Source organism: Halichoerus grypus, chromosome 7, assembly GCF_964656455.1.
Source record: "Halichoerus grypus chromosome 7, mHalGry1.hap1.1, whole genome shotgun sequence".
NCBI lineage: Eukaryota > Metazoa > Chordata > Mammalia > Carnivora > Phocidae > Halichoerus > Halichoerus grypus.
Window position 1 is genome coordinate 130,918,696 of NC_135718.1, and position 26,743 is coordinate 130,945,438.

The 26,743-nt window shown below is 45.7% G+C and overlaps 1 non-coding gene across 1 annotated transcript in view; it reads right to left on the reverse strand.

The window, feature by feature from the left end:
• The window catches only part of LOC118555659 (uncharacterized), a 59,852-nt gene that overhangs the window by 8,975 nt on the left and 24,134 nt on the right, over nt 1-26,743 (reverse strand). Inside the window, exons 2-3 of the transcript XR_013449934.1 lie at nt 16,026-16,145; nt 15,297-15,419 (exon numbers count right to left, since the gene is read on the reverse strand). This is a non-coding gene — a transcript (uncharacterized LOC118555659). The remainder of the gene's footprint in view (nt 1-15,296; nt 15,420-16,025; nt 16,146-26,743) is intronic.

A 26,743-nucleotide genomic window follows, 5' to 3' on the forward strand; every position in this document is an offset into this window, starting at 1 on the left:
TATATATAAAGCAAAGGTAAGAAGACACTGAAAGGTGGAGAGAAGCAGAGGGACTAGGGACCTTGGCACCCAAGGACTGATGCGTGGTGAGTGCCCTGGGTCTTCCTCTTACCTCCCATACCCCCAGAGGCAGTGCTGGAGAAACTGGCAACCTGAAAACGGTAATGGGTGCAAATGGAAAAAGCCCCCAGAAAAACCAAAGGACAGGAAAGGAGAAAGGGGCAGCCAAGTAAGACAGAAGACTTTTTGACAGTCACTGTCCTACCCCAGCCACAGAGCCTACCCCCGTCCCCACCACCCAAGGTGCAAGGGGGAAGCCTGGACCACCAGCCCCAGGTGTCAAACCCTCCCTCTTCCCACAGGGGTGGAGTCAATGGAGGCCACGTGGAAGCCCCCCCCAGCAGCCCAGCAACAAGGCACCCCACATGAACACCAGGGTGGCTGTGGAGGCCCAGTGGGGGACCCGGACTTCTATCCCTACCTGACAGTGAAGAGCTGACACCCCTCTATCCCCACCAGTGTGGAGTCTGAGGAGGCCTGCTAAAACAAAAGATTGAACTGAAATCCAGAGTCTCATAAACATCAACAAATGGAGATGACACAAATGTTGGAATTATCTGACCAGGGTTTTAAAGCAGCCATCATAAAATGCTTCAAGGAGCAATATGAAAAGGTTTGTAACAAATGAAAAAAAAAATCAACTCCTTGCAGAGAAGTAGAATACATACAGAAGAGCCCCGTGTAAATTTAGAAGTGGAAAAAAAAATGCAACCACCAAAATTAAAAACTCACTAAATGGGCTTGACAGAGGAATGGGGAACACAGAGGAAAGAATCAATCTACATGAAGATAGAACTGTATAAATCACCCACAACAAAACCCAGAGAGAAAACAGGAGAAAAAAAAAAAAGCACAAAAAACAGATAAACAGAGTCTTGGGGGATTACAATAGAAGATCTAACATTTCTGTCATCAGAGTCCCTAAAGGAGAAGAGAATGAGGTCAGGCTGAAAAAGATATTTGAAAAAATAATGGCTGAAAATGTCCCAAATTTGGCCAAAGACGTAAATGTACAGATTCAAGAAGCTGACTGAATTCCAAACAGGACAGATGCAAAGAAATCTATGCCAAATACAAATCATAATCAAACTTCTGAAGACCTTTGTGCATCAAGAGACATCACCAAGAAAGGAAAAAGGCAACCCACAGAGTGAGAAAAAATATTTGCATATCCTTCATCTGATAACACTCTGGCTTTCAGAATATATAGAACTCTTACAACTCAACAATAAAAAGACAAGCAACCTAGTTAAAAAATGGACAAAGGGCTGGACTAGACATTTCGCCAAAGAAGATATATGAATGGCCAATAGCAGATGAAAAGAATGCTCAACATCATTAGTCATTAGTCATCAAAATGCAAATCAAAACACATTGAGATACCATTTCACATCTTCCAGGATGGCTACTAAAAACAAGCTGGCATAGAAGGACGAGTGTTGTCAAGGATATGGTGATACTGGATCCCTCAGACATTAGTGTGAATGTAACATGCTGCAGCTATCGTGGAAAATGGTTTAGCTATTACTAAAAATGTTGAATACAGAAATACCACATGACCCAATAATTCCACTCCTAGGTGTATATCTGAAAGAATTGTAAACAGGTATTCAAATACTTGTCCTTGAATTTTTACAGTATCACTTTTCCCAATATGCAAGAGGTATAAACAAGCTAAATGTCCATCAACAGATGAATGAATAAACAAACTGTGGTCTATTCATATAATGGAACACTATTCACTCAAGCCCTGATGCAAATACATGCTATAATGTGGATGAACCTTACAAACCGTCAGCTGGGTGAAAGGAGCCAGTCACAAAATAGCACATACTGAATATTCCGCTTATATGAAATAGCTAGAAGAAGTAAATCCATTGAAACAGAAAGCAGATTAGTAGTTGCCAAGAAGGGGTTGGGGAGGATCTGCTTAATGAGTACTGAGTTTTATTTTGAGGTAATGAAAATGTTTTGAAACTAGATAGAGGTGATGGTGTCACAGCACTATGAATGCCCCAAATGCCAGTGATTTGTGCACTTTAGTAAATTTTAGGGGCACCCGGGTGGCTCAGTCGTTAAGCGTCTGCCTTCGGCTCAGGTCCTGGGGTCCTGGGATCAAGCCCCGCATTGGGTTCTCCACTCCGCGGAAGCCTGCTTCTCCTTCTCCCACTCCCCCTGCTTGTGTTCCCTCTCTAGCTGTGTCTCTCTCTGTCAAATAAATAAATAACATCTTAAAAAATAAAATAAAATAGTAAATTTTATGTGAATTTAATCCTAGTAGAAAAATTTCTGGGGTGCCTGGGTGGCTTAGTCGGTTAAGCATCTGCCTTCGGCTCAGGTCATGATCCCAGAGTCCTGGGCTCCCTGCTCAGTAGGGAGTCTGCTTCTCTCTCTCTCTCTCTGCTGCTTCCTCTGCCACTCCCCCTGCTTGTGCTCTTTCGCTCATGCTCTCTCTTTTGAATAAATAAATAAAATCTTTAAAAAAAAAGAAGAATTTCTGATTTTTGTCACTGTAGTGTGAATATCCTTATGTCTTCAGTCTAAGGAAATACATACTGAAGTTTTGGGGAGGGAGTAAAATGATCATGATGTTTACAATTTAGTCCAAGAAAAGAATAGATAAAATTATAAAACAAATATGGCAAAATGTTAAAAATTGGTAAATCTGGGTGAAGGCCACAGAAGAATTATTTGTTAGAAACCTTCTGTAAGCTTGAAATTATTTTTTTCACTACTTTTTTTTAAAGGCACTGAGGAAAGAGTGAAAGACAAGGCCCAGGTGGGGGATGGTAATGGAGGAGGCTATGCATATGTGGGGGCAGGGAGTAGATAAGAAATCTCTGCACCTTCCTCTCAAATTTGCGGTGCACCCAAAACTCCTGTAAACAAAAAAAAGATAAGCCCAGACTACTAGAAGATATGTGCTACACTTATGACTGACAAAGGATTAGTATCCAAAATATATAAAGAGATCCTGTAAATTAACAAGAAAAAGATAACCTAATAGAAAAATGAGCAAAAGACACGAACCGGCACTTCATAGATGAGAAAACACAAATGACCAAAAACATGTAAGAAGATGCTCAACCTTATAAGCAATAATAAGCAAATTATTATTATAATGAAATACAATCTTATACCCATTACTTTGATAAACATTAAGTGTGGCGATACTAAATTTTGAAGAAGATTGAGAATGACAGAGCTCTCCATATATTGCTGGTAGGAATGTAAGATGGTGCAGTCACTTTGTAGGGTGATTTAACATGATCTGTAAAGTTGAAGAGGTCTGTGTCCTTGGCTATCTAACAATTCCACTCCTAAGTGTATTCATTCAATCAGAAAAAAATTCTTGCCCATGTATACAATGGTTCACACATCACAATGTTTGTAGCAGCATTGCTTATAATAGAAAAACTTGGAAACAATCCAAATGTCCAATAAATAAGGAATGGATCAATATATTTTTACAATAACTATATAGCAGTGCAAATGAATGAACCAGCACTACAGATATTGGAAGAAGCCCATGGCATTATGCTGAATGATAATGGGAAGTTATAGAAGAATACTTACATGATGATGTTATTTATTTATTTATTTTATTTATTTACTGAGAGAGCGAGAGAAAGTGGGGGGCGGTGGCGCGGGGCAGAGGGAGAGAGAGAGAGAATCCCAAGCAGGCTCCACGCCCAGTGTGGAGCCTGACGTGGGGCTCGATCTCATGACCCTGAGATCATGACCTGAGCCTAAATCAGGAGTGGGATGCCTGATCAACTGAGCCACCCAGGCGCCCCATGATGATGTCATTTAAATAAAATCTAAAATCAGGAGAAACTAAAGTTGTGGATACTATAAAGAAAGGAAAAGAATGAAAAGTAGTAAATTCAGGATAGTGGTTACCTTGGGGGAAAGCAGGGAAGAGGAATATGATCAGGGAGGGCTACATTGGTCTTCAACAGAATTGATTTATTTTTTTAATCTCTGGGATGGGAATCTAACTGCTCATTACAGAATTCTTTATACCTTTTTTAGATGCATAAGATCTATTATCATAAACCATCAAAAAATATTTTCAGGTTTGAATTTTTTTCTATTCCCTTGGGCAAATTCCAACTACCCATCTGCATATCTGTCAGCCCATTTTAAACTGTGCTGATTTCTGTACCAGGGCTTCTACGTGTGAATGGAAGGGCCACCAAAGAGTGCCTCATATGGATTCTCATTACAAAGCAATCATCAGAAAAGAAGCCTCTTGCTTCCATGGGTGAACGGATGTCCAGAAGTCCTTCTGCGATATCACGGAAAGAGACACTGGGGGGAGCTGTTTCACTACTCAGGTGCCTGGTTGTCTTTCCTTCCCTTATGGCAGCCTGATCTTATGGAAAGGGCAATAGGATGGAAATTAGGAGGCTGGAAGTCCATTTCCGATTTTTCTGCTACCTCTCTGTGTGGTCTTGGGTGAGTCATAATCCCTCTCGGCCGTTTTCCTCATCATTCCTCACCACACAGCCTCCTTCAAGAAGCCTTTCAAATAGGAAATTCCATGATCAATAATTACAATAAATCACTCCTGAACTCATGAATAGTGATGAACAGGGCCTGGTTTTTGCAAAACCTTAACAAGTCCCAGGAGATTAAAGTAATCTGGGGTTCTCGTATGGGAGGTACAACGGGGAAACTCCTCTCCCTAAACTGATACATACAGCCATAGACCCATAATGCAACGGATAAATTAGCTAAAGTCAGGGTTATATTCGGAGGTGAAAAGGAGAAGCTGAATTTTCTAAATAAATTCATATTTTCCGGTAGAAAGAGAACACCACTACTCATAATTCAGTTTTATGAAAATAACTTTACCTTTATTAACATGTTATCACTGTAATCAGAGTTTGGTTTCACTATCTCTTCCTGCTGTTCCTGTATTTCAAAAACTGGGTTCTATTACATAGAAAGAATCAGCATGTAATCAATAAGATAAAGTCATATTGATCGTTAAGCATATTTAAGCATATCTACCAGGAGGTTAGTATTTTTATAGGGAGAATGTTGAATTACATTCCTTGTAAAGACAGCATTTAGCTCCCATTAGCACATGTTACAGGTAAGAACAGAGGGCTTATTAAGTAGTTATAGAATATGTAATTTACTCTTCACTTTGACCCAATTGGAATATACAACTACTACTGGGAATAAGGATGTTTTTCAATTGATTAAGAAACTGTTATAGTGATGTTCAACGTCGGTCTCCTAAAACCTTTACATGCAACTCAACTCAAACTGCACACTTAAGTAGTCCTTTAATACTTATTCCTGGGTGCCTGGGTGGCTCAGTTCGTTAAGCGACTGCCTTCGGCTCAGGTCATGATCCTGGAGTCCCTGAATCGAGTCCCGCATGGGGCTCCCTGCTCGGCCGGGAGTCTGCTTCTCCCTCTGACCCTAACCCCTCTCATGTGCTCTCTCTCATTCTCTCTCTCTCAAATAAATAAATAATAAAATCTTTAAAAAAAAAAAATACTTATTCCCTTGGCACATTGGGCCTCCTGATGGCAGCATTTGGGGTAGTCAATGCACATGCTAATTATAGGCCTACAAGGTAACTTATCAGCAATAATAGGAGAGTAAAAATCCTATTAAAGTTTTGGCACAAAGATATGGAAACAGACCTCAAAATTGGAAGCAAAAAAGAGAAATGAAGCTTTCCTTCCCTTCCTTTTCCTCCCCTGGGAGTCAGTGTGGGAAGAGGGGACATGGACGCAGAGGGTCAGCATGTCCAGAGGCCAAAGAGATGGAGTGCAGGGGGCTGTGTATATGGAGGGGGGCACTGGGGTGCCTCGTGGCTGAAGAATGGGAACGGTAGGGGAGGGGACAGCATGAAGGCATTAGTGTGCCAAGGAAGAGAGACGGTGAGGGGACGGTCACGTGGAGGGGTTGGCAAGTCCAGTGGTGGAGGAGGGGGTGATGGGGGTGATGCAGAAGGGGTGGTGGCTGTTACGATGGGAGATTGGTTACACTGAGTAGAATTTTTAAACTGAGCAAAAATATATTGAGGATAATGGAAGCCAGGTTTCTCACAGTCGTAGGAAGGGGAAAGGTTAGAAGGGACACTGAAATGGTGGATTGGAACTGGAGATCAACATGGACTCGTGGCTTTTAACTTTATATGTAGAGAGAGAGAGAAAAATAGTTATAGACGTTTAGGTGTATGTGTACATTTGCAGACATTTATTTTTTATCTCTATGCACTGAGAGGGCCTGGAAGCAACAACTCCCCAGTAGCAGTGAGCTCCCTAAAGGCCTAGATTTTGGTTTCCAAATACCACCCTGCAATAAAAGGAACCAAGGCTCCGGAGCAGGAAAAGCACAAGAAGGGGCTGAAACATCTTGTGCCGGAAATTAAGAAAATCCTCAAGGAATAATGAGGACATGTTAAAAGGACACAGTATCTGTTTTGAAGGGGCTCCCACTGGCCAAATCTGAAACAATTTAAGCATTAAAATGATACCAATGAATACAACCTACTGAATCAAAAGGAATCAACGAGTCCATGCTAATATATATGGATTAATGAATAAGGGGAGCTCTTCCTTATGGTAGAATGTCAACTAATAAATACAGAAGGAAGGATAGAAATAGAAAATCTTTTTATCCTTATTTTTAATTTTTTCGAGTAATCTCTCTGCCCAGCGTGGGGCTTGAACTCGCAACCCCGAGATCAAGAGTCACATGCTCTACCAACTGAGCCAGCAAGGCGCCCCTAGGAATAAAAAATCTTAATGGGCCATCATCATAATGGAGTTGGAATCAGGCAGTCCTCCATGGGTACTGGGGCTAACGGATGAGGTTTGATGAGGAACACTATGTTGGTATCATTTCAGAATAATTCCCCACAAAAGTTCAGTTACAAAGGGGAAAATGACGGCTTTATGGAGACATCTGACAGATGCCAACTTTCCCAGGTGGTTTAGGTTACCATCACCAGCAGTGGGACAGGATGACATTGTTCCCTGTTGTGACACTCTGAGAAGAGCATAGCACCCTGTCTGAGGAATTTCTGCCCAGAATGCAAGGCCTCTATGAATAGTAAAAAGGAAAAATCAGAGAAAAAATCACCCAACAGAAATGAAAGGCCTTACTTTTTAAAATAGTCAAGGGCGTGAATGACAGGGAAAGATTGAGGTACCGCTCCTCCAGCCCGAGAGGCAAAGTGCATTCCTGGATTGGTCGTGGACCAGAAAGCAGAAAGACATTTTGGGGACGATTGGTGAAATTTGTATGGGGTCTGAATGTTAAGACGGTAGCATTGAATCAATGTGAATGTCCTTCTTTGGAGTGTCACATGGTGGTTATGGAGGAAAGTGTCCTTTGGTGGTAGGCAGAAGACATGCAGGGGAGCTGAGAGACTTCCCGTCTACAGCTGGCCCTCAAACGGTTCAAAGACACAATGGTAGGGCGCGTGCGTGCAGACGCACATGCACGTGCACGCATATGCACACAGAGCAAATGCGGTAAAAGCCAACCACTGGATAATCTGGGTGGAAGCAATCTAGGAGTTCCTTATACTAATCTTGCCACTGTCCCTAAGTTTGAAGTTATTTCAAAATAAATTATTTTTTCAATGTTTCAAAAGGCAGGGGAAGGATTTAGCATAAGATTAAGAAGAAGGAGTCCTTATATACAAGGAGGGCACATAGGACTTTTTTTTTTAAGGGTTGGTCTGCGTCATTCAACACACAGCACTCACAGAGAACAATCTTTAATTATATCTGTATAATGGGTGCCTGGGTGGCTCAGATGGTTAAGCGTCTGCCTTCGGCTCAGGATATGATCTCAAGGTCCTGGGATGGAGCCCTACATCGGGCTCCCTGCTCAGCGGGAAGCCTGCCTGCTGCTTCTTCTCTCCCTGCCTCACCCCCTGCTTGTGCTCTCTCTCTCGCTCTCTCAAATGAATAAATAAAATCTTGTAAAAAAAAGATAAATATACCTGTTATATAATTATATAATAGATAAATATACCTGTGGGCACTCTGATAAATCCTTCTCTGCAGCACTTAGGAGTTCAATACTGAGATTCAGTTGCCATCATATTATTTTCCATTAAGCAGTTTGCTTTGTTTTGTAGATAATTAAATATCGTGCTTTTTCCATGATAGTACTGATGATAATAGTAGTTATTATTGTACTTAGATGGCTCTTATGATGTAGCATTGCTACTCTGTTTTACATATGTTAACTTAATCCTCACAACGCTCTATGAAGTTGAGACCATTATTGTCCTGATTTATAGATGAGGAAATTAAGACCGGGAGGTCAGGTGTCTTGTCCAAGTCAGTTTCAGAGCTGGGATTTTAACCCAGGCAGTCTGGCTCTGGAGTCCAGATTTTTGATACACATATTCTTTGTTTCCAGAGCTCATTTTAAAGTTTCTCCAGGGCAGGAACCATGGCTCCTTTTGCATCTATTTTCTTCCTCAAAAAGGTCTAGCACAATGCTCAGTATAAATAGTTGTTAACTCACAGGCTGAGACCCAGGGGCGGAAGGTCTGTTGCAACCATTCCCTGGGTGGTCATCAATTCACTGTGCCCTAAGCATTGTCCCTCAGGAGAATACGTTAAGGTATGTCTAAGAGACAAAAGAGATAGTACAGAATAGGAAGTCAGAGAAAGGGAGATCATCAACATCAATATATAACAAAGGTTCCCTTGGGTTCAGCCAACAAAGACTGAGTAACTCCCTCCTCCCTCTCCCCATATGGCTGGCACTGGATTCAATGCAGAGGATTCAAAGACATCGGTTTTCACGCTCAGAGTTTTACAACCTGAAGCCAAAGCTCTTAGGCAGAGGGTGGGAGTTGCGGTGGATTGAAAGGGCAGATTGCTAGACCCAGACCCACAGAACACATTTTTAGAAGCTCCTGGAGGAATGTGTCGCATAGGTGGCAAGATGAGAAGAGTTTTCCGGGCTGGGAGAACAGGGAGAACAGGAGAACCAGGATTCTGGCAGGAACGAACACGCGTGTCTGGGAGTGGACAAGGAGACACCGAAGGGGCCGGGGCGCTCCGGAGCACACAGCTCCCGGGCCCAGCAGCCCTCTGGGGATCGGACAGGCAGCTGTCCAGAGACGGGAGTGCACATGCTAACATCTCCACCCCTGGAACCACTCTTAAGCCCAGGGTGCCCAGATGCCCTGGTTTGCCAGGACAGTCCTGTTTGATTCCTGTTATTCCAGCGTCTCTTCTAGAAGTGTCCCCTTTCATTCTCAAAAGCATCCTGCCGGGGGTGTAAATGACATGGTCACCTTACTCAGAGGCCACTTTATGCAGCCTGACATTGCAGATCATTGTGCTTCCCGAACACCCCAGATCCCATCTCCCCATCTTTGGTAGAAGGGACTTAGAGCCTGCATTACACACATCGGCTTTCCTGCCTTCTCCATCACAGGAGGCACCCGCTGCGCCCCGAGTCCATCTGATGAAAAAATCCCCAATTAAAAAATATATATTGGCCTGACTTCCTGAGTGATCTTAATCTCCAAAGCAGTGGGCTGCATTCGTGATCTGATAAAAAACACACATGCAGGATTACAAAGTGTCTGGAAATGGACATAATCAAAATCTCAATGTAGTTTGTATTCCACTGGAAACCCTGCTAGGATGAGAGGGGAATAGGTGTTCCTTGGTGTTTCAAAAAAATGCAAATTCTGCCTCTCCAGCTACTCTGAGGGCAATTAGGTACACACCACTGCTCTTAAGTAATTAAAGTCTATGGCGTTAGACAAGTGACTCTATAAACACACTTTTTACCACCTTTTACATGGAAATTTAAATGCTTATTTACATTTACTTCAGAATTTAATGTTGAACAGATGTCTTGAGGCCCTTCTGAGAATCAAAACGGCTTATATAAATCCTTCAGATCCAAACATTTCGGGCCCTCACAAACTTTCGGTTGAATTCTATTGCCAATTCAAAATATTGATGTGGTTTTATTTCAGGTTTATGGAAAGCAAAGACCTGAAGGGCGCTGGTCCCGCCCGCATGCACTTCAAATACTCAGGTTGCTTTGTTCTCCCCTCCGTGTCTGTGCAGGATCTAGACAAAGGGGTGCTCTGCCCTCAGGAGGTTTTTTGAATGGAAAGGATTCCTCTGATGAGCCATTTGGAAGATTTAAAACATCCTTTTAGAAAGTTTGATAAGCTATCAGAATTACTTCATCAGATTTGAATTCTGTTCAAATGGGAAGCCAAAGCTACATCCACTATAGGAATGTGTACTCGGGGTTTCCTTTTCACTTGCTGAAACTCAGCGAGGAGTTTAAATACTAGAACATATTGGGGCGCCTGCGTGGCTCAGTCATTAGGCGTCTGCCTTCAGCTCAGGTCATGGTCCCGGGGTCCTGGGATCGAGTCCCGCATTGGGCTCTCCACTCAGCGGGAGCCTGCTTCTCCCTCTCCCACTTCCCCTGCTTGTGTTCCCTCTCTCGCTGTGTCTCTCTCTGTCAAATAAATAAATAAAATCTTTTAAAAATATATAAATAAATAAATAAACACTAGACCATATTGGCAAACTAACCTGTTTGTCGCTAGAGCGGTTTGGCAGATGGGATGAGGTGAGCTCTGGGCTCCTACTCTGTGGGAGAGCCTGTAACAGCTACTGCAGGGGAGGGAGGGCAATTTTAAGGGGATGCACAGGCATGGCTTTGGAGTCGGGTCCTTAAACAATCACAGGATTTGAACCAGAAGAAAATGGGCAGGGGATGGGGGTGCGGAGGATGAAAAGAATGCCAGACATAAGGAACGGCTGAGGCAAAGGCACATGGGAAGGAAGTGAGAGAGGTGGGAAACCAGGGAAGAGTCTGTAGGGTGATGAGGGAGATACTGGAGTCTCTTCGTGGTGCGTGGCAAGTTTGCGCCTTGTTTCCAGGCGAAGTGAGTGTCATGGCTCAAGCTCTGCTTGTACATCTGAACTGGAATCAGGAAAGGTTAGAGGCGGAGGTCAGTTAGGAGGATATTACAATTGTTCCGATAAAAATAAAAAGTAATATGGGGGCGTCTGGGTGGCTCAGTCGGTTAAGTGTCAGACTGGATCTCAGCTCAGGTCTTGATCTCAGGGTCGTGAGTTCAAGCCTGCGTTGGGCTCCATGCCCAACAGGGAGCCTACTTAAAAAATAATAATAATAATAATATGGGTGCAAGTTAGGATAGCAGAAAGGAGGGATGGATTTTTAAAAATCATAATTCAAATCCACTGGCAACTGTTTATATGTGAGGGGCAATGGGTATTCCAAGATAACTGAGGCCTTGAGCCTGGACAGCGGGAAGTGGTGAAACCATCAAGGTGAACAGAGGCCACAAATGCAGGTTTGGGGTGAGCAAAAATGAGCACGGTCCTGGATGTCCTCAGTGGGAGGAGCTGGGAGGTAGAGCTCACCACGGAGAGAAAGATAAATACACTTCTGCAATCTATGAAATGTTCACGATTATAAGTAACATTTGCTGCATGAATGCAGGAAGGAGGGGAGGAAGGAAGGAAAGACAAGGAAAAGTAAAGAGCTCTCCTCGAGGGGGCTGGATGTGGAGGCCTCTGCCTAGGGGGAGGGAGCCCGTGTGGAGGCTTCTGTGTGGAAAGATGACATGAGGTAAAGGGAAGGAGGCGGGCAATGGAAATGATGCAGAGCAGGAGGAGAGGGCGGCTAGAGACAGATCTCATTGAGGGGCCAGAAGACAGGGTCAGAATGGAAACTGTCCGAGGGGCAGAATCAGGAACCGAGCCAGCACAGTGTTGTCAAAATGGAAAGAGAGAGGCATCTCTAAATACGAGGGACAGTGGTCAGAAGACTGGGAAAAAGTCCTTGGGGTTGGCGTCTTGGAGTTCATGATGTGAACTAATTACATGCCTCCTTCTAGAGCTTTCCCTTCGCACCCACCCTGTGAGGTAGGTATTGCCATGAAGCTGCACGAGGAGTTGACATCTGTTAAGTGACTTCCCCAAAGCCCCAGGACAAAGCCCAGGGAAGGACATGGACTCTAAGCCAGCGAGGCCTCACTGTAAAACCTCTGACCCTCACACACTTGGCCATGAGCTTCAACACGGCAGTGAGGGTGGAAGCCAGAGCTCAGTGTCTGGGAAAGACAAGGAAGCAGGAACTCACATTGCTTCTCTGCTCACACTCATGGTGGGTCTGGAACTGTGCTCAGGGCTCCCTGCCAACGTGGGCCCTGGGGCCCCAGGAAAGGGGAGGGGAATGGCAGCCGGAGGGCGAAGCAGGGTAGCCGCAATCTCAGGGAGGGGCAGGAGGACGGTGACTCTGGGCCTTGAGCCAGAACATGGAAATAGTTTCGCAAAACAGAAACCTGCATTACAACGAGCTGCTGTAAACTAGGATTTTACGGCTAGACCAGAATGGAGTCACTTGCTATTTCCTTTCTTAATACATTCGGGAGTGCTATTTCCTATATTTAATATATTATGGGTAAAAGTATTCATGCATTAGAATTGTACATACTTTTTTGGGTCCCTTGTTTTTTTCTGATGAGAGAATGATATTTCCTTTCAAAATGATAGTGGCATTAAGCTCTGGATCATGGAAAACAAAAGGAAAATAGGCCATGAGAACATACGAGCTAGAAAGGGAAATAAACACCAGTCATCGGGGTGAATTCTCCCAATTGTAGGGCAGGAGAATTTCATGAGGGGAAGAAAATTCACTTTGCCCTTCTGAGGGCAAAGGGCATTTCTGCAGTGGCCGTTGTGCAAAGCGCTGAGCCCGTCCCCGGGGGACACGGGAGGGCTCCTAACGGGAAGGCCGTCATAACAGGAGGGCCGTCATGTCTGTATACATTCCGTACACTGTATACATGGCTGAGCTCAAGCTGGCCGCTCCTCTGGGCGGCTGGTTTCAGTCTAGTCAGTGCCCCTTTGAACCAGCTGCAAGCCTCACGCATCCTTGAATGTCTAGATCGGGCGGGAGGATTTTCTCCTGTGTCCGAAGAAGCCCCCAGAGGAGGGAAGGCCAGACCTGTGCTAAAAGGCTTTAACATCGGGAAACTGCTGGGGGCAGGAAAGGTGGTTGTTCGTCAACCCTTGGCTTCAGCTGGTGGAGAAGCATTTTGATAAACTCGGAGCAATCAGGGGCTGTTACACACTCAGAAGAGCTGTTGGAGGGGATTTTAAAGGAGCCCTCCAACTCCAGAATATTTGGGAAGCTGGAAAAGAGGTTTGACCATTAAAGCTATGTCCACTTGGTGCCAAAACAATGAGTGAAAATGAGAAAAAAATCAAACCTACCCATTGTCTGGATGACCTACTGCTTCGCCTTAGGTCTGAACTGGGCCCTGTCACACGCTCCCCACCGTGACCCCACCCCAGGACGAGGTGTTTCTGTGAAGCGCCCAAGGCTGAATCTCCCCAGGACCTTATCAGTCCCGTGGCAACCCCTTCATTCTGATGGCACCGGGGTCTCTGAGGCTCCTCCAATGAGCAGACTCAAACATCTGATTCAGACCTGACCCGGAGACAGCAGTCATTGCCTACTTGACCTAAGCACCATCCACTGGCACTGTAGCATTGCTTGACAAGGGAGGGACTGCCCCAGAGCTTTCTCCTCTGAGCTGACTGCCTGAAGTTGGCTGGCATCAGGTGGATACAGTCTGTAAGGCAAAGGCAAAGCTTACAAACTGAAGGACCCATTCTCTCGCGGCCTGGGCATACATGCCCCTCTGCGGAGGGCTGCACGCTGGGAAGCAAGAGAGCTTGGCCTAGGACCACCACAGCTTGGCTGTGCAGCTTTGACCTGCAGTCCTGGGCAGTTGTGAGCAGTAAGGACACAATGCTTCCTCTCTGGAATCTTCCAACCTGGCCCTTCATTTCATCAGAGGGCTGCTCTAGTCCCTTCAGCTCCTGTCTAGGGCAGGAAACACACGCAGTCCCAGGTCTGGGGCAGGACTCTGAACATATCCCCCATCCAGAAAGGGTCTGGGGTATGCTCAGGGGCCGGTGGGGTCCATATCCCAGTCCGGCTGCTCTTTCAAATGAGGCCGGCCACACGGGACTTAGGGAAAGCTCTCAGAACTGCACCACCTCGATACCAGGCATCACCAGGGGATTTTTCAGAAGGCCCCAGGCACTTATCTTACTTGTTAAACTATTCACTTGAGCTGTATGAAATTGCCATTTTTTGGTAGGTCAAACATGGTCAAAAAGGTAATGCGTTCATCCTCACAATAGAAATTGTGAGAACAGTGTAAGGCATATGGTGGAAAGAGCACAGTTACGAGAACCAGACCTAGGTTCAAATCTCAGTTCTGTCACCCTCTTTCAACAAACACATCCTGCATTCCTGCTTCGTGTCTGGTACTGTTCCAGGAGCTGGACGTGTAATGGTGACAGAGACGACGGACCTTGCTCTTCATGGCACATTCTGGGGGCGCTTCCTAGGTGTTCGATGTTGGGCCACTCAGCTTCTCAGAACTTCAGCTAAAAGTTTGTGAGGGTTAAACGAGATATTGCACTTACGGGCAGACGTGCCCTGGAGGCCTTCAAGGCATGGTAGTTCCTGTTATTTTTCTGTGGCTCATGGAGGACTCCTAATAAATATTTATTGAATGAAACAGCCTTGGAATGGATTGTAGGAATCTTCAAGCCCACCTCCTACAGGAGAATGGTGCCCGTGGGGGCAGGGGCCACTGGAACAGAAGCCCCCGGATCCCCACAGCTCTGCACCTACCCTGGGGCCCGCAAGAGACCAGCTGTGGTCAGCTCCCATGAAGTCAGGAGGGCGGTAGGCATAAGAGTTCCGGAAGGTACCGTTTGGTTCATCTTTCTGAACGGATTTGAAATCATTTAATCTGAAGAAAATAATTGTCCCATTTATTGATTGAGGCAAAACAGAGGTTGGGACCTCACAGGAGATGTGGAAACTACCTGCAGGAACTCCCGGTTTTAGAAATCAAACACAGATTTGGCTCTGGTTAATAAGAGGACATGCAAATTGACCAGGTCCCCCCCACCACCACCACCACCACTTTCCATCCAGTGGGGTCGCTGGCATGAACATGGACATGGAATAACGGATTCTTCTTGCAGCCCGGGGGCCTATTCTCCAGGCTCTGTGTGCAAACAGGCCATCTGGACATTTCATAGGTCACCCTGCATAGCATTTCAAGCTACACAGATCATCCCAGACAAGGTAAGAATAAGCACACAGTTGCTATCTAGCAGTACAGCTTCTGATGGTACCTTCACTGTCGTCATCATCCTGAGCTCCGTCCAGCTCCTCAGGTCCATTCATCACAGGTGATGCACAGGGAGGTGAGACCAACAGTTGCACCAACTTTTTTTCATACACTTTTCTGGTGGAAGCTGAAGAAGAATGTGGAGAACAGATTAAGTTATCCCGTTTGTGTAGGCGATCTCACTGCACGCTCGGTATTTCACCACGGGATCCTTATTCGTGTACCTTACACTGTTGGTTAATTACGGCCCTTACAATTGGGTCCACCCCACAGCTACTCAACGCGCTCCTATCCTTCCACAAACAATTAAGTTGAGGCCTCCATGGATTAGCCAGGGAGGCAGGCATTGGATATATCTAAAAGTAAGACTGACAAAGTTGTACTTCCCATCTATGGGGAATATGAACAATAAGTACATAAACAGTTAACATAGTGCACATCCTAGAAATGAAAAAAACCAACAGGGTGATACAACCAAGAGTAAATGGGTTTTCCTTGTTGGAAAAAACCAATCCTTTCTCTCAGGCCCCGTACTTAGTAACCTGTGCGTAACATCTGGGTGTATTTATCACTTCTTCCCCCTTTATGGTTTTCTGTGTTTTAAGAAATTTTTTCTATTTCCATTTTAATGTTTTTTATTGCATATGTTCCTTCCACTGTAAATAATTTTAAATCTTGGGAGGTAGTTTATAAGTAATAAATGATGAGTCTCTAATATTTGCCTCATACGTACGTAGTATTGGTCCAGGTGAAAATCCAAGCTTACTAAGTTCACGCTGTAATTCATAGTCACTCAGACACTTCACATCCACCATGGCGTAATAGGAGTTTGGTCTCTTTCAGACAGTGGAATCTATGAAAGAGGAAAACATTAAATTCTTTAAAGCAGCCTTACAAATAAGAACTAAAAATTTCCCGAAAGTCCACAGAAGTGCTTACAACCCAATCTCTCCAGTTTTGAAGGTACACGGGCAATAACCCCCCAAATCAGCATTCTCTGCAATAAATCTCTCTTGGGTTTAGGTTGCCTCAATGCAAGGCTTTGGGTGGGTGTCACTTTCCCCAATGTCTCTGGGGTTGAATTATTTCTAACTTTTCTACTTAACTCATGTGAGAAAAGTCTTCTGCACCAAATGAACACGTGAACAAATATTTCTATGACTGCTTAGGAACTCTGAGTAAGACTCAGGCACTGAAAAAATAAGAAGTTAATTAAATATGAAAGAGCTGAGAGAGATTTTCTAGTGAGTTAAATAAAAGTTATTTATCCCTGCCCTCCTTTTGATGAGAGTCCAGAGAGTCCAGAGTGTTCAGTTATTGCAAACACTAGTAGTTTTCACACTTGTAATTTAACTCGGAACATAACGAGATGGTAGTTTTTAATTAACCGCCAGCAGACTTTGTAATTGCTGAATTGGCATTTGAAAAAAAAAAAAAAAGTCAGCTATTCATTCTCTGGCACATAAATTGACTTATATAGGCTTACACAAGTCTTGATTGGCTTTCCTGTCCTACACCAGCCTCAAGTTCAATCACATTTATGCACTTGATCTCTTTATCCCCCCAAAAGGACCCCTCCACCTACTTAACAAAATCCTGAAAAAGACACATTTGTTACACCTTTCAACAGAGATTTGTAATGTAGAAGTTTATTTATTGTACCTCGCTGCTATTATATTTCCAGGCTTTTTAATATTGCAGTGAAAACAACTGCAAGAAGATCACTCAGCATCAGAGGATCTGGACCAATTTTAAGTAATGACTTTGCCTTTATTGGTGATCAATCAATGTCCAATTAGGAAGAACATTGTATACAAGCTGGAAGAAGCTGTGAGTTGTCATGTACAACAGGGTTGTTGGAGAATGCCTCGCTTTACAGTTCTCCTCCTTAAAGCTACACTTGGACCAGAGTCACATTCTGGCACAGAGTAGGGGCTTAGTAAATGGAAGTTTCCTTCTTCTCTACGTGTTGGGGAAGCTGAATTAACATGTTTGGCCCCTAGGAAACGACCTAATATAGAAAGGAAGAGGACAATACACCTCAGATTATTTTTACTGTTATTACCCTTAGAAGCTAACTTAGGCCCATCCTGCGACATTTCTTCCTGAGAACAGCTGTCTGTTGTTTCAACGCCTTCTCCAAAATAACCTCCAAAAGAACCCTCATCAATTTCAAGTGACACTAGACAACCGCCTAGAGGGAACACACATATGGAAGAAAAGTATTCAAATGGAATCCAACTGGATGATTAATCCACTTACCCCTTTACATGGTTGTCTAAAGTCTATGCAGTTGGGTTGAGTACTAAAGCTGGGGGAGTTTCACCCAAGGGTTTCTAGTAGCACCCAGTCCCTTTTTGCCTGTTAGATATTATGGTAATCACAATACTGACAGTGTGACATCAGTAAACCCCATAGCAACAGACTGATGTGAAAGCCAGATGATTAATTGAACCTACGCTCAGACAGAAGGAGACACTGGTTGACTTTATAGGCAGCCTGCCATGATAAAATGTCAAGAGATGCAGAGAAGTTATCATTATGCACAGGAAGTGGGGGGAAAGTGCTGCTACCCAACCAAACAGTGCCAGGAAACTGGGAAGATAAAGGAAAAATTAAACAAATTCAAGCATTTCGGCCATCCTCAAAAGATCCATAGTAGTAGATGGGTAATTTGGCCACGGGCTCTAGGCAGAGTAAGAAAGGAGAAGACAGCTATATTAACTTGTCAAGGAATTGCTCATTGAAGAATAAGAACATTCTTCAGACTATTAGCTTGAGTCTTTTTTAAAAAGACTGCTGAGACTTTAGAAACAATTATGCAAGACGAAATGTAAATATGGGAGAACACACTGCCTTAATTAAGTGCCAGGGATAGGAGGGAGTCACTTGAAAGGGTTAAGGGGACAGTGAGCCAGCCTGCCTGGAGTCAAATTGCAGCTCTGTCTCTTCCCAGCTGGGTGACATCGGGAAGGTAAGTTACTAACCTCCCTGTGTCTCCTTTTGCTCATCTGTAATGGGGATGACAATGGTACCTACCTTACAGGACTGTTACTCGGTCGCAATGAGTTTATAATACACATAAAATGCTTGGCACCTAGTAAGCACGATATAAATGTTTCCCATTATTCTAATTATTCATGAGCCATATCCTCAAAGTCTCCACATCTAGTTTCTTCCTCAGGAGGCCCCATCCCATTTACACTTGCCCATGGGACTTGACCATTTCAACATTATCAGGATTCTGGGAAAAGATTAAGCATCTTTGTGTGTATCGTCAGGGAGACTCATTGACTGATTCCAGGCTGTAGTTTCGAGGGCTATAGCTCCAGAGTTTCTGAATAGAGCATCAGTTTCCAAACAAACATGTTTGCCAACATCCAAACATCCAAACATTGGATTCACCAAACAAAGACTTGGAAAATTGACACATTTGTTTCAATCAAAGCAAATAAATGATAGGCTTGGGTTATTAGGATGCATAAGCATTTTGTTTACATTTCCCAGAATTGCTTTCAACAAAAAAGCAGCCAGCAGGTGGAACTGCTTGCATTTAAACAGACTATTAGGATGAAACAGGCATTTCTAGAATAATTTCTTAGACCTCTGCGGTTTAAAGGAAGCTAGGTTGACAAAGGATTCAATCAGATGATCTGATTGGGTTGAGCCTTCTATTATGTGCAAACCATTCTGTCTGAAATTATTCTCCTGAAGAGCCCACTAGCCTATCCATGATTCTGTTCTCAGCATTATTCTGTTTAAGAATTCCTATACTCTGCAGGATCCAGAAATACTTGGTTTTGATGTTTGCGGCACCCCTTTTCCTCGGTTTTATCTGTGAAATCCTGGGCATTTGCTTGTTTTTTGTTTATTATTCCCTCCATGGCTGCAAAGATATTTTATTCCATTTCTTGAGGGAAGCAAGTTTTAATTGCCAATCGAGAAGGTATTCAACATGATAAGGTATCTAAACCCTGAGAGCTTCCTCTTTTCATTAAAATGTAGATCCAATTTCTTTTCCCTTAATGCCACATGCTGTTATTAAACCGAAATAACGGAAATAGTAAAAGCCAGATGTCACTTTGGTCTCAGGTTTGACGTGGGGCACAATTTCCTCTCCTCAAGTTTAATCTGCTGTTATTTACCAACCCCATCCTTTGGAAGAATGCACAATTTAAATGTAAATGCAATTTACATAGGGGAGCAGATAGTAGATTTGCAGTTTCAATTGCCAATAACCGTTTGCAAAGGGGGAAATCAACTAAAGCAAAGATCAGCAGCTGTCAGGCTGAAGTCTGCATCACTTGCCATTATCCTAGACTTTCCTCCTGAAGGCACCTGCCTCTGAGCCTCAGCGAGGCGGGCAAAAGGAAGTGGAGAACTGAGGCATCTTCCCAGATATTTCAAACTTCATTTACTATTGACTAGGGGTAAAAGAGGAAGTTTGGGTTTCAAATGGGCAAATTCAGTTGGCGTCATCACTGGAGTCATTAACTGACTCCATCCCTTTCAACGAATATTTATTGATCATCTCCTATGGGACAGACATCAGGCTTGGCCTAAATTAGAGGGTGGTAGAGGAGAATACAAAGATACAGTCCTCCTTTTAAGGTGTTCATTGTCTCCTTTAAGAAAAAGAGAACAAATAATGATGGGGAAATCAGGTAAGCTGTTAACAGAGGGCTACCAGAGCCCAGATTCGGAAGCCCCTAAGTGTTGAAAGATTCATTTAGGCTGAGACTTCCAGAATGAGCAGTAGTTTGCCCTATAACAAGGGGATTGAGGACAGCCATTCTAGGAGCATAATGATAGAAGGGAAATGAGGGAAATGAACTGGGGGACAAGTTGGGGCTAATTTGTGAAGGAGCCTGTGGGCCATGTGGAAGAGTTAACCCTTCAGCTTTGGGCACATTTGGAAGTTTGGAAGTGGGACGCCGCAAGATTGAATTTCTGACACTGGCTGGGGGGGGTTCTGTGTTCATGCATTTGATACAATTTAGGTTTGGTTCTGAGCAGAGACTGAGTTGGTGGTGCAGAGTCTGGAGGCTACTTGGGGGAGTTGTTACAACAGTCCAGAAAGGAGTTGATTCAGACTTGGACCGGGCCAATGGGAGGGAGGATTGGAGAGGAAGATACATGATTCGTGAATGATTTAGGAGCTGGAAGAGCCAGGACAGGATGTCTGATTGGATGTTTCCTCCTGACTTCAGTGGCGCAGGCATGAGCTCCCTCTAAATCTTTTGTCTCAGCCATGAGCGCACTTACGGAAGGAACCATATGGAGTGTGGTCTACACAGCACTGACACCGAAAGGATTCTGTTCTCGTCTAGTCAGTCCTTGATTATCCACACTACTTGAAGGCAGCAGCAATGCAGATAATCCATAACTCTCTTCTATTTGGCTTTGGAATTAATTACATCTTTTAGAGCAAATTTGCCTTCCTAATTAATCTTTCTTAGGTTAATATTAAAATTAACTAATACTCTCTGAGCCTGTAACAGCTGGGCAGGGGAGGGGAGGAGCAGGGGAAGGGGAGGGCAGGGTAGCTGCTCAGACTCAGGCTGAGCAGCAGGAGAAAACCACTTCATATTTAAAATTCAGGGTGAATCATCCGTGGGGGCCATGAGCTGGGTCTAGCTCACTGAGAGGCACCTATAACTAGAGACTCAAATCCCTTGGGAGTCCAGGCACTGAGCACCTACTATGCACCGAGCACGTGGCTAAGCCTGAAGATAAGACAAACACAGGAATCTCTGCTGTCAAGGAGCTGCCTGTTGAATGGGGACAACGGAGGAGTAAACAGATCGTTCAGATCAAATGCAGTCGGGGCTCTGCCGCAGCACCTTCTCAAGAGAATAAGGCGTGAACGAGGTTTATGGAGAAAAAAACAAAAACAAATTTGTATGAAACAAAGGGGAGAAAGTCACTTAATTGTTGTTTTTTAAACATACCAGCAAATATGCTTTTTTAAAAAGATTTTATTTATTTATTTGAGAGAGAGAGAGAGCATGAGATGGGGGAGGGACAGAGGGAGAAGCAGACTCCCTGCCGAGCAGGGAGCCCCAAGGGGGACTTGATCCCAGGACCCTGAGATCATGACCTGAGCCGAAGGCAGACGCTCAACCAACTGAGCTGCCCAGGTGCCCCTAAAATATGCTTTTAATAAAATGAGTACCTACAGTTTTTTCTTTCAGTAACTCAAATTTGTAAATTCCTCCTATGTGAAGTAAGATGTGATGCTCCCTCATGATTTTTAAGCTATAATACTTCAGCCCCAAGATTTCCTCTGAGCTACCATGGAGGGGTGGAGGCACAGAGCAGCCCCACTCAAGGGCAACCAGAGCAACCTCACCCCTGTCTGCTTTCCATATTGAGCTCCTATGAAGACTGCCTCTGTTTTATTTATTTATTTATTTATTTATTTATTTATTTATTTATTTATTTATTTAGAGAGAGCATGAGTGGGGGTGGGGGCAAGTGGCAGAGGGGGAGGGAGAGAGAGAATCTTTAAGCAGGCTCCATGCCCAGAGCGGAGCCTTGACTTGGGGCTCCATCTCATGACCCTGGGATCATGACCTGAGCCGAAATCAAGAATAGGATGCTTAACTGACAGGGCCACCCAGGCGCCCCTGAACCCTGCCTTTAAAGGGAGAATGTCACTACTACACAAAGTTAGGAAGCTACTAATCTAGACCGTTTTCTGCACTGCTTCTTAAAACCAAAATGACTTCTAGTCATGTTATGAAGACAAACCAAACCTTAGATACTGACAAATTATGATCCTGAGGGCCTCCTTCCTGGTGTCCTATAAGTCCTGCATATGGAGATTTATTCTGCATAAACCTGCAAGAAATTTTGGATAATCCATGGATGATAGATATCTAAAATGTGGTTTTTGTCCTCAAAGGGATTATGTTCTAAATGGAGAAATCAAAAACACACAAGGGAAAAGGTAAATCAAAGTTCATAATCGAATACCAACACAGTGGTACCCATGAGTGCCACAGAAGTTCAGAAGCAGAGAAAAAAAAATCAGCACAGGTTGGGAGTGGCAAGTGTTCAGGGAAAGCTTCCTGGAGGAGGTGGAATTCAGAGTGTGAGCTAACGCTTGGGCAAGGTCTGGATAGGCAGGAAGCAGGAGGATGGGCATTCTAGGCAGGGACACATTATGAACAAAGGAATGGAGTAGGATTTGCTTAGAGAAGCGGATGGATGCAGTTGAACCAGAGAGCCCTAGGATTTCCTATTAAGGTGTAGGGCCCCAGGACCATTGTGCCTCCAGGTTCCTCCCATTCTGGGGCCCTCTGATGACAATGATGGGTCGCCCCTTGAGGCAACTGACAGAAGGTGTTCAGTGATGAGAGCAAGGCCATCAGGAAGACTAGCCTGAGAGTGCAGGGCAAGATGCATTTCGGAGGAAGAGACACCAGCAGGGAGATGCCGTGGGTTCTTGGCCCTAGTCTCCCCATGAAATGGTCATGAATGGTAGTGGAGGGAACGCAATGAGGCTTTGGCCTGCCAGAGTCCCAACCAGGAGCTCAGAAGCCACCAGAGGACCGTGGGAGGCAAATGCAGAGTGGTCAGGAGCACAAGCTCTCAGGTCAGATTGCCTCCATTTGTATCCTGGACCCGCCACTTACTATAAGCTCTGTGTCCCTGGGCCCTGGCTTTCACATCTCTACAGTGGAAATATAATAATAATAGTACATTCTTCATGGAATTACTGAGGACCAAATTAATGCATCTCAAGTGCTTAAAACACTTTTTAAAAAGATTTTATTAATTTATTTGACAGAGACACAGCGAGAGAGAGAGAACACAAGCAGGGGGAGCGGGAGAAGGAGAAGCAGGCCCCCCCGCTGAGCCGGGAGCCCGATGCGGGGCTCGATCCCAGGACCCTGGGATCATGACCTGAGCCGAAGGTAGACGCCTAACCATCTGAGCCACCCAGGCACCCCTAAGATTTTATTTTTAATGTTTAAGTAATCTCTACACCCAAACTCACAATCCCGAGATCGGGAGTCGCATGGTCCACTGACTGAGCCAGCCAGGCGCCCTTCCATAATTTTTTTAACCCAATTAATTTTAAACAGTTTCAAGCAGGGGCACCTGGGTGGCTCAGTTGGTTGGGCATCTGCCTTCGGCTCAGGTCCTATCTCAGGGTCCTGGGATTGAGCACCACATTGGGCTCCCTGCTCAGTGGGGACCCTGCTTCTTCTTCTACCTGCCACTCCCCCTGCTTGTGCTCACTGTCTTTCTGTCAAATGAATAAAAAATAAGTTTCAAGCAGAAGGAAATTATAAGCAAGTAAAGTGAAAGTTTAATGAAACTCACACATACCCTTCACTCTGCTTCAACAGTTGTGAACATTTTTCGTGTCAGCAAAGAGCTTTGAACAAGGGAGTAACATGAAAGCATTTGAGTCTGAGAAGGATGCCTCTAGATGCTTCTGAGAGAAGAGTACACAACTGGACACAGGGGTATCATTAGGTTGCAGCAAACCAACCAACCAACCATTCATTCATTCATTCATTCAACGAATAATTCCTGAGTTCTACCACGTGCCTGACACTGTTCTTAGTGCTGTGAATTTAAGGGTAAATAAAGTAATGGGGTTCCTCCCCTCCTAGAGCTCATGTCCTAGGAGGGGAAAACAGACAAATAAGCAAATGAAGTGAACATTTCAGAGTGTGACAATGAGTCTGATGTGACAGAGAAGGACTTGGGGGGCAGGGGGCTAATTCAGATTCAGTGGTCAGGGAGGGTCATGCTCGTGTGCCCGGAACAAGAAAGCCAGGTGGCTGCAACAACATCAGCAAGAGCATGGGAGAGATGAGACCAGAGAGGCAAGGCAAGAAGAGGTGATGGCCCGGACCCAGGTGGTGGTTGTGGAGGTACAGGTAAGTATATATATATATATATATATATATATATATATATATATATATATATTTTAAAGATTTTATTCATTTATTTGACAGAGAGAGACACAGCGAGAGAGGGAACACAAGCAGGGGGGAGTGGGAGAGGGAGAAGCAGGCCTCCCACAGAGCAGGGAGCCCGACGCGGGGCTCGATCCCAGGACCCTGGGATCATGATCTGAGCCGAAGGGAGACGCTCAATGACTGAGCCACCCAGGTGCCCCTACAGGTAAGTATATTTGGGGGAGATTTAGGAGGGAGAGCCAACAGGATTTGGTGATGAATCGAATGTAGGGTGGAGAGTGGGGGGTGTCAAGAATGACTCTCCAGCTTGAATGAAAGGATGATTTTTGGCTCGAATATCCAGGTGGACAAGGGTGCCCTTTACTGAGACAGAGAAGAGGGGTACTGGGCGGAGCTCAGACCCCCAGGGAGCCCCCTCACAGCTTTTCAAAATGAGGGCCTGGCAAAGTGAAGCTACTCCTACCTATCTATGCAGCTTCTGGATCAGACAGTTGCCTCAGGAAATTCCAAATATCACCACTGTTACCCCTAACCTTCCAAAGTTGGTACTAAGCCACCTCCACTTCCAATCACATAGAGAGTATGGAAGGATGCTTCTGGGTCCAGCTTAATTCGCTTGGGCAGTGGGGGAGATGAAAGCGATGCCTCAGCCTCTGGGGGAGGGTGGGAACATGAAGCTGAATCAGAGGAATAGGGTCTCCATGGTGATGTTTTTATCATCATAGCAGGGGTCCTCTGAAGCCATGTCTGTGTCTCATGCCATGTTGGGGCTTGGCTTATCTCAATGTCCCCTGTCTCGGGTGGTTATGATGGCTGAGATTCAAAAGGAGCAGGATTTGGCTGGGAGGCAACATGCAGGTCCCGCTAGAGGGAAGCCTAGCATTAGAATTTCAGTCCTGTGACTTTTGCATGGTGCACAAATTAGAAGGGACATAAAAGATGGCCTGTGAAGAGAGCTGGGGTAGGGAGGAGGATGCCCCAAAATGCAGTCTAGACAGGAGACCACGGAGGCTAGGCAGGTGTCTGTTTCTGGAAATGACACCTCCAACTCTCCTTCACCTGATTTTCATCAGTCCTTGCATTTTGCCCTAGAAGGGCATTTTTTCCCCCCAGCTGTCTATTGGGGGCAGCGGAGGGCAGGGACGGGCATTCAGAGTCACTGTCTGGGAATGAATCCTGGACAGCAGGAGGCTGCTACTCTCACTCCTCGTCCCCATCATCTGTCACCCAGCGAGGGCCCCCGGCAGCCAGGCTGCGGACTGCCTAATGAAGACAGAGAGGCGGTTCCGGCTGCGCACAGGTGCCGCTTCCCCATTAACAGAGGTGACATTCCCAAACACTACTCATTACAGAGCAGACACTGGACAGGGCTGCGACACATATTGATGGCAGCAGGGCCAGCCAGCGTCTGTCTGAAATCCCACTGCCCCTGAGAGAGCAAGCAAGAGAGCCAGAAAGAAGCGTCGCGAGTGTCAAACCCACAGGCCCCTCACTTTGCCGAGAAAAATTAATGCTTGCCACTCCGGACATTTAGGGCTAAGTCATTCTCACCACTGCCTGCACACCCGAGGGTCCTTATCTTCAGGCACCCCCCAACGCTGACCAGCTCCCGAAAAATCCTTCAACTCCTTCCCTCCTGGGAAGGGCTGATGGTGGGGATGGCTGTGTGTGGGTGGGGGGCTGGCCCTCAAAATCGGACCTGGATCTGGAATGGGCCCACGGTGTAGCTAAGAGCTACGGAGATGGGCTAAGGAGAAGAACTTGCAGACTGAGGGCGATCAGGGAGAACCACAGTCGTGGCCGCTCCTTTCCAGCGGACAGAAGTGCACAGAGCTCCATCTTGGCTGGGATGGGCCGCGCGTTCCCCCTCGAGCCGGGGTCCGCGTAGCCGCCAGCGAAGTGGCGGCCGCCGGGGGCACAGGCTCCCCGCTCGCGCGCGCGGTGGCCAGGACACCCCCCCCCGACCTGGGGCCGGGAACCACGCCCCCCCCGACCCGGGGCCGGGAACCACGCCCCCCCACCCCGGGCCGGGAGCCACGCCCCACCCACCCGGGGCCGGGAGCCATGCCCCCCTAGCCGCCGCCGCCGCCGCCGTGCGCACGCGCGCTCGGCCCCGCCGCCCGCCCCCTCGCGCCGCCGCGGGGCGCCCCCGCCCCCGCCCCGCCCGCTTCCCAGCCCGCAGCAGACGGAACTCGACTTAAAAATAACTATTTTGACAGTTCAGATGTAAATATGTGAGCGACGCGTGGGGCTGTTTTTCCTCCACACTTCCCCTCTCCCCGTCGCTCCCTGCCCCAGCCGAGGCTGAGATAATGGGAGAGCGCCGCCTGCAGGACGCGCCCCAACATGCAGCTGGGGGAAGTGACTGGTCCGAGAACGCTCGGCTCGTGGTGGGGGCGGGGGGGGGGTCGGTGCGGAGGGAGGAGGGGAGGGGAGGGGAGAATCAGAAGTTAGAAGATCCCCAGCTCGCTTTCTCCACGGCACACGGCACTGCATTTAGGGGCCA